The sequence below is a fragment of the Colossoma macropomum genome, unplaced genomic scaffold (assembly GCF_904425465.1).
Source record: "Colossoma macropomum unplaced genomic scaffold, Colossoma_macropomum, whole genome shotgun sequence".
Classification (NCBI taxonomy): Eukaryota; Metazoa; Chordata; class Actinopteri; order Characiformes; family Serrasalmidae; genus Colossoma; species Colossoma macropomum.
Window position 1 is genome coordinate 693,285 of NW_023495565.1, and position 7,516 is coordinate 700,800.

Sequence of the window (7,516 nt, forward strand, 5' to 3'; positions counted from 1 at the left end):
TACTTATATTTGAAGCATGTGTCTGTAAGATAACATTGTGAGCAGATCCTGGAAAACCAAATTGGTTTTAGTCCTGACAACCAGAGTTTTCTATTCCAGTCCTTATATTTTGACTGCCATAACAAAACAAGTTCAAAGTGCTCCTGAATCAAGTCCTGCATTAACTTAAAAGCTACAATTTTCCTTGCTAGGAGAGGCCAAGTAAAATTGATTATTTCACTATGATGATACATTGTTATGTTACTGGAACAGCAACACTCAAGCTAAACACCTGGATTATTCTCTATCTTTAGAAAATAAAATACCTTATACCGTTGTACATAACAGTTTGAGCACCCCTGCCCAAATTACATATTTTGTCAATTTTGAGAGTGAAAAGAAGTAAACACAACCTCTGCAGCAAACTGTTGTAAAAAAACAGTTTAAAACTAACTTAAAAATAAAATAGTAATTTTGGTATGTGTCAAGATTTGGACACCCTACTTAATTAGTACTTAGTAACACACGCTTTGGCAGTATCACAGCTTATGATCACTTTTTGTAGCCAGCAAAGACTCTTTTTATTCATCACTTTTCCTTGTAGAGCACTTCTAGTTCTGTGATATTCCTGGGCCGTCTTGCATGCACACCATGTCTACCCACAGATATCCAGTGATGTTCAAGTAAGGGACTGTGAGGGCCATTCCCAAACTCTCAGCTTGCGTTTCTTGAAGTGGTTAACGGTAGTTTTTGAGGCATGTTTTAAATTATTGTCCTGTTGCAGAATCCCACCTCTTTTACTTATGTAATACTTATGTAATTCTGCCAAGCAGATAACTTCTTCATCTTCTTGCTTTTTTTATTAAAAAGGCAGCCTAGACTGCTTTCTGAATACGGCACAATACAGAGCCACCAATGAGCATGTAAAAATGAATTGTGACTTTTTGGTGTATAAAATCACACAATGTTATACACTCTTTTAAAAAAAGGTACAAAACTTTCACTGGGGCAAGAGGTATCCCTCTTGTTACTGGGGTGGTACCCTCAAGAGAACGTCTTCAGTACCTTCAGTTAGGGAACATAATTGTACCATATTCCATTGAAATGATATCTTTTCAAGTTGTATTGGCTCCACACACCACCTTGTCTCCAATCTTTGTATTTTATTGAAGTTAGATAAACCTAAGAGTCATTTTCTTTGACTGAACAACATTTAGTGATGACTACAGCAAAAAAGCGCAAAGTTGACAGTGAGACCCAGAAATTTCAAGACGGAAATCTGAATATTCTTTTTCATGAAGAGCTACAGCAAATATGTGTGTATCATTTGGCAAGAGACTGTTGTAGTAATGAAAGAATTTAATATCATGATAAATTGTGAACCAAAGCATGGACGTTACAGTATTTATTTAGGGGACGAGAGGGCACAGAAACTTAAGCACGGGGAGCTACCCTAATCTCACAGCAGCAGCTTTTCTTCACGGCACTGGGGCCGCAGAAGAATGTGACCAGAGCAAGTTATGAGGTGGCTATGCTAATCGCTAAGCATGGAAAACCTTTCTCTGATGGTGAAGAGTGCTTCACTAAAGTGGTTGTAGTCATTTGCCCTGAAAAGAAGCAGGGTTTTATGACCATCAGTCTTGCCTGTAACACTATAGCCCAGAGAACTGAGGCCAGACATATCATCAGACTTACAACTGGGGTTATGCTTTTAACTGTTTTTCAGTAGCTTGTGATGATAGTACGGATGTGACCGATACTGCCCAGCTGCTCATCTTGTGAGAGGTGTGGAGGCTGAAGGACCAGATAGGAGGTGTGGATTTATTTTAGTATGTCTCTTTGGCAGTTGAAGACATGAAACTGTCCTGGGACAAACTGGACAGAGTGGATTAGCCTCACTTGTTTGCAGCAAAGTCAGTAAGCAGAGCGGGAGCATTAAACTTCACTGCCTAATACACCAGCAGGCTCTGTGCGCTACGTGCCTAAAATTCGATTAATGTCACGACTACAATAATGAAAACGGTGAACATGATTCACACCAAAGCCCTTTACCACTGCCAGTTTCAACAGTTTCTTCAAGGTATTAAGGCAGAATATGGTGGTCATTCACCACAACGATGTCTGATGGCTCAGTCGTGGATCTATGTTGCAACACTTTTTCTCACTTAGAGTGGATAACCACAGAGCACAGTTGTAGAAACTGTAGAGCACAGTTTCTGATTGAAAAGGGACATTCATTGAGAGAACTGTCTGATCCTGCTTGGCTGGCAGATTTGGCATTTTTTGTCAATTTCACAAAGGACTTGAAAGTGCTAAACACCAACCTACAAGGAAAAGATGCTGTGGTGAGCTAGCTGTATTTGCACATCAAGGCCTTTGCTACCAAGCTACAATTATACAGAAGATATCTGTCGCAAATTGAGCCAAACATTACACACTTCCCCATGTTGTCAGAGGTGGTGGACAATTTTCCAAGCGAGAACGTTGGTAGACACGTGGGAAAATATGAGACTGCAGTTGCTTTTCTGTCAGAGGAGTTTAATGAACACTTTGTAGGATTTCACCATAACTGAGGAAGACATGCTTATTTTCTCTTGTCCCTTCACGGTGCCTGTGGACACTGCACCACATCAGCTTCAGGTGGAGCTGATTGAGATGCAGTGCAATGATGAACTTCGCAGACGACATCAGCAGTTCTCTTCAGAACTTTTATCAACATGTGAATAAGGAGAGACTTCCTCAGATTCCTCCTGAACACATGCCAAGAGGATGCTCAGCCTCCGCAGATTCCTTTACAGTGGAGGTGAAAGGAAGCGGGGTCACAATATCTACAGCACAAATGTAGCCATATTACTTACTGTCTTTGAAAAATGGCAGGTGAACCTACACGTGCCGTTATGTTAATATTGGTAAAATAGCGGTAAATCTGAAAGAATAACTTTTAGAAAGTTTTGGAGACTATTTTGCCTTAAAGCTCCCTGCATGTACCTCTCCACCATTAATGGATTGCTTTGGAAGTGCTTTTTAGGTCAAAACCTTATCTAAAACTATCGTAAAATAATGTCTCAGATATCAGACAGCATATTCATAACCATTTCATGCAATAACTTTCTATGAGTGAGGTTTTAGAGGCATTACACTCTTCAGTTGTTTGGTTAACTACTGTGAACAAATGTGACCCGGTAAGTATCTCTAGAAGTGTGCATTTCATATCAAACCTCTGAGTGACATTGTTTACATCTTAATGGTTTAATTACGGTTAAAAAATCGGTGAAATTCCTCTTTGAGTGTAGCAGCAACTATGTGAGTGCGAGTAAGACTAAAAGAAAGAGAGAGAGAGAGAGAGAGAGAGAGAGAGAGAGAGAGAGAGAGAGAGAGAGAGAGATGGCTTCGAAGGAAGTTCATGGTCTTAGTCGATAACTTATATTATAATTTGTACACAGCAGTGTGGTCTGGCATGTCTGGGTCGATACTTCAAAACTAAGAAAAATATCTAGTTTTACAAAAGCCTATTACAGTTCCTTTTGGAAACTCTTCTCACACACACGGTTGTATTCCTGTCTTTACGGGGTATTTCCACTGACATGGCCGTAGGTATATAAACTGCTGCTGCGCTACAGCTAACAAGCCTTAATCTCAGAATCCAAAAAGAAATAAAACTGCTCGTTTACGTCTTGCAAAGGTGTTTTTTTATTGAAAAAAAAAGAGAGAAAAACATTTTTCATCATAGGGGCGACCAAATGTTTTCTCAGTGTCATTTTTCGTCATTCTGGGACCGTATTTTTCCTCACAAAGCTTGCAAAGACCCACGTCTCCTCCTCCTGAGGTGATCACCTTTTTATCATCAGACACGCAGGTATGTGCATCTCAGCGCTGACTAATGTTGTTTCTAACTCCTCTTTCACGTTTCTCACAGCTTTATCAGACTGTGTATTTTCTTACTTTTTTCTTTCCTAGCTAAATTAGCACTCTGAGCCTTTTCCCCCCTGTGTGGTGAGTCTGTCAGTCGGTCCGGCAGCGCATATCTGCCCCCTGCTGCTGGCGCTGCTCTGGCGGAACGTTCCATCTGTCCCTGAGGCTGCTCAACCTTCAGCCAAAAAACGAGAAGAAACGTGTTTTTTCCGCTTATTTTTATTCTTTTTTCTCTTTCAACCCGCTGGGAAGCGTCTCCATCATTACCCCAGTCCCTGTCGTGTGCCTCGTCCTTTTCATCGCGACGAAATCCCCACAGACTTCAGCAGATCCGTCCAAAGAGTGTGAAAGAAAAAGCCAGGGTTTTCTGTGGTACTTGAGCGTAAAGCACATTACTGAAGCTGTGGGAGGCGACACTAAAGCGACATCATGTTCACAAATGAGGGGGCAAAACAGTGGGCTCTGATGGGCCTTGAGGGCAATTATGATTCTAACGTGTAATGAAGCGCACCGTATGACCACCAGGGGGCAGCGGCGGGCAACCTGAGGGGCAAAGCAAGCGCGACTAGCTCGAGTTTCACTTGGGTAGAGTAGCATTAAAACCACCCTAAAGTGTCTTTGCTTCAGTGAAATAAAGACATAAGTAGAAGCAAAAGTAGATATCTACCAACTTGTGCTGGAGTAAAATCCACCAGTTAAAAAATAAATAAGTAAAGAAATAAAAATAAAATAAAACAAATAAACTCAAGTACTGAGTACCCCTTTGAACTGGTTGACATCCAGCATCTATCAGGAGGTGAAAGTTGTTAGGGATTCTTCTGTTTTGGTTTAAAGTAAAATGGTAAAAAGCTCCAAAGAGGTGTGAGCAACAGCAAAGCACTCCACAACAGAATGAAATTAAACCCAAAACGGGATTAGGAACTAAATGTCAGTGATTAAAATGGAAAAGAAAACATCATAAATGTACTTAAATACAAATCTTATTGTTTGGAATTTCATAAATGAAATAAAAATATAAAATATATGCAATAAAAGAGCTGATATCCTGACTGTGCTTATGCTGAAGGGCCTGTATTACGGAAAGAAGATTTTTCCTAACCCTTCTTTCAAATAAAAGAGTTAGTCAGGGTTGGGCAAAATACTTTTAAAAGTAGTGATGGCTGCATACTGAATATGCTGTCCTAAATGTATGAACATAAAGTAACAGATTTAGAATACATCTTGGTAAGGCACATGGGAAAATCGTTTTTATACATAATTCACACTGTTTCTTGCTGTTACTGATTGGCAGTTTCCTTCATGTATTTATTCTGTTAATACGTTTAATGAAAAATTTGCTTATCATTTAAATGAGGTCTGAAAAATTACTTACTTTTTTGTCTCTCACCACCTGCTTCAGTTCACTGCTAATCTCACAATCCCCAATCAGTACAACACCAATGCTAAATTTATCACTTGCAGAGATTTCCACTATTGAGGAGTAGTTTGATCTCAAGTGAGCACATAAAACACTGAGATTAATAACTGATCATCACATTGATTTATTAGTCTACTCAGGCTTTAGCAGAGCTCAGTAACACTGAGATTAATAACTAATCATCACATTGATTTATCAATCTACTTAGGCTTTCGCAGAGCTCAGTAATACTGAGATTAATAACTGATCATCATCGTGATTTATCAGTCTCCTCAGGCTTTAGCAGAGCTCAGTAACACTGAGATTAATAACTGATCTTCATCGTGATTTATCAGTCTCCTCAGGCTTTAGCAGAGCTCAGTAACACTGAGATTAATAACTGATCATAACATTGGTTTATCAGTCTACTCAGGCTCTAACGGAGGCCGTCTTTAGCATTTGACTAACACGTATGTTTGCTACATGCCATGCACTAATTCTGAAAAAAGCTAATAAACGAGCATTAATGGTGTCTCTTTTCAAGATTGTATGTTTTATTTTAATTTAGTGTGTAAGTATTCCAAAAGAATTCTCCTAAAAATGTAAAAAGTAACTGTTTTCTGAATACTACCTTTTCAAAATGTAACTTGGACTGAACACAGATTTCTGTTTTTCTGAATTCGTATTTCCAATACTTGTATTCCATTACATCCCAACCCTGGATGTAGTATATAAACACTGATAAAGTTTCAATATATGCAGTTCACTCCCCAGTCCATACAATCCATATATGGAAACTAAGCAGCCTACAGCCTTTACAGTGAGATTATAATGAGTGTTTCAGCTCAGGAAGCTTTTTGAATGAGGCACAATACAGGGCAGCCAAACAGAATGGAGGACATTTATCAGTCTTAAAGGCACAGTAACAAAAACAACCTGTTTAATTCTAAGGCATAAAGAGAGGTTATGACTGCTTTTGGAACATAAAATCACACAAATGTTATCAGGACCTTGGGAAAAAAATAAAATGAAAGAAAAATGTACACTGCTGTATGACAACTACAGTCCTGTAGCCTACTTGCTTTGCAAACTGTTTTTCTTCTCTGATACACCTGATTCAACTCATGAACGACTTATATGTTGTCACTATATGAAATATAATATATTTTCAGGGTATGAATTTTTTGTATGGATTTGTCTTGAGCACAACAAAAGCAGCAGACTTACAGACAACTCTAACAAATCATGCTATACATTGTTGCCCACATACAGTCTAGTCCTCACTCAGTCTCCAGTGCATCTTCAATTCTTCTTCAAACTGAATCTGTTTTTTCCCCCTATTTTTATCGTCAAAGGCCTCAAGGTCCAAGTCTAAACATGGCCTTTTCTCTTGTGGGCCTCCTGTGTCACGCGAAAGAGTGAAGCTCTGAAAAGTCTAATCTAAGTCTGAAGAGTCTAATCTGCTGTCTGCGCTGCCCACAGACTGTCCGGAGAGAGAGAGATTGCTTTTTGGCTTTTGAAGCGATGGCAGTCCCCTGCACTCTTTCAGATTGTGCGAGGAAATGTCAGAGTAGATCTTATCGGGGCAGCGGAAAAGAGGAGAGCGCCCCCTAGGTGGCACCTTTTGTGTAAGGTCAGGACAGGGTCAGATGGGCCTGGCAAATGGAGATGGAGCTTCAGAGGTCCACCAGAGGCCACCCAGGGCGATGGCGAAGATGGAGTGATGGAGAAAAACCGGAAAAGCAAAGGAACGTGGAATGAGATAGAGGGAGGCGGTTAAAAAAAGAAGCCCTCAAACCACAGAGGATCCTTCTTTCTTTCTGTCTTTCTCTCTGTCTCCCACACTGATTATTTCCCAGTTTGAAGCCCGTGTGGTCTCCAAATGATTTCTAAATGGTTTTCATTTCCTGTTTTGCGTGGGGGTTCTGGGGTGGGGGTAAGGGTGGTTTGAGGAGAGAGAGAGAGAGAGAGATGGAGAGAGATGGAGGGAGGGTGAGAGAGAGAAAGAATAAGTGAAGTGGAGAATGAGAGAAAAGAGTGGGACAGAGAGGCTGAGTGAGAGAGAAAGAAAGATATGAAAGTAAAAGAGATAGAAACACTAAGTGAGACATAAAGAGAATGATAATGTGAGAGAGAAAAAGAAGGCAAGAGGCTGAGTAAGAGAGAAATAGTGAGTGAAAGAGAGAGGGAAATGAAAGAGTGAAAGAAAAGGACTGAGTGAAAGAGAGA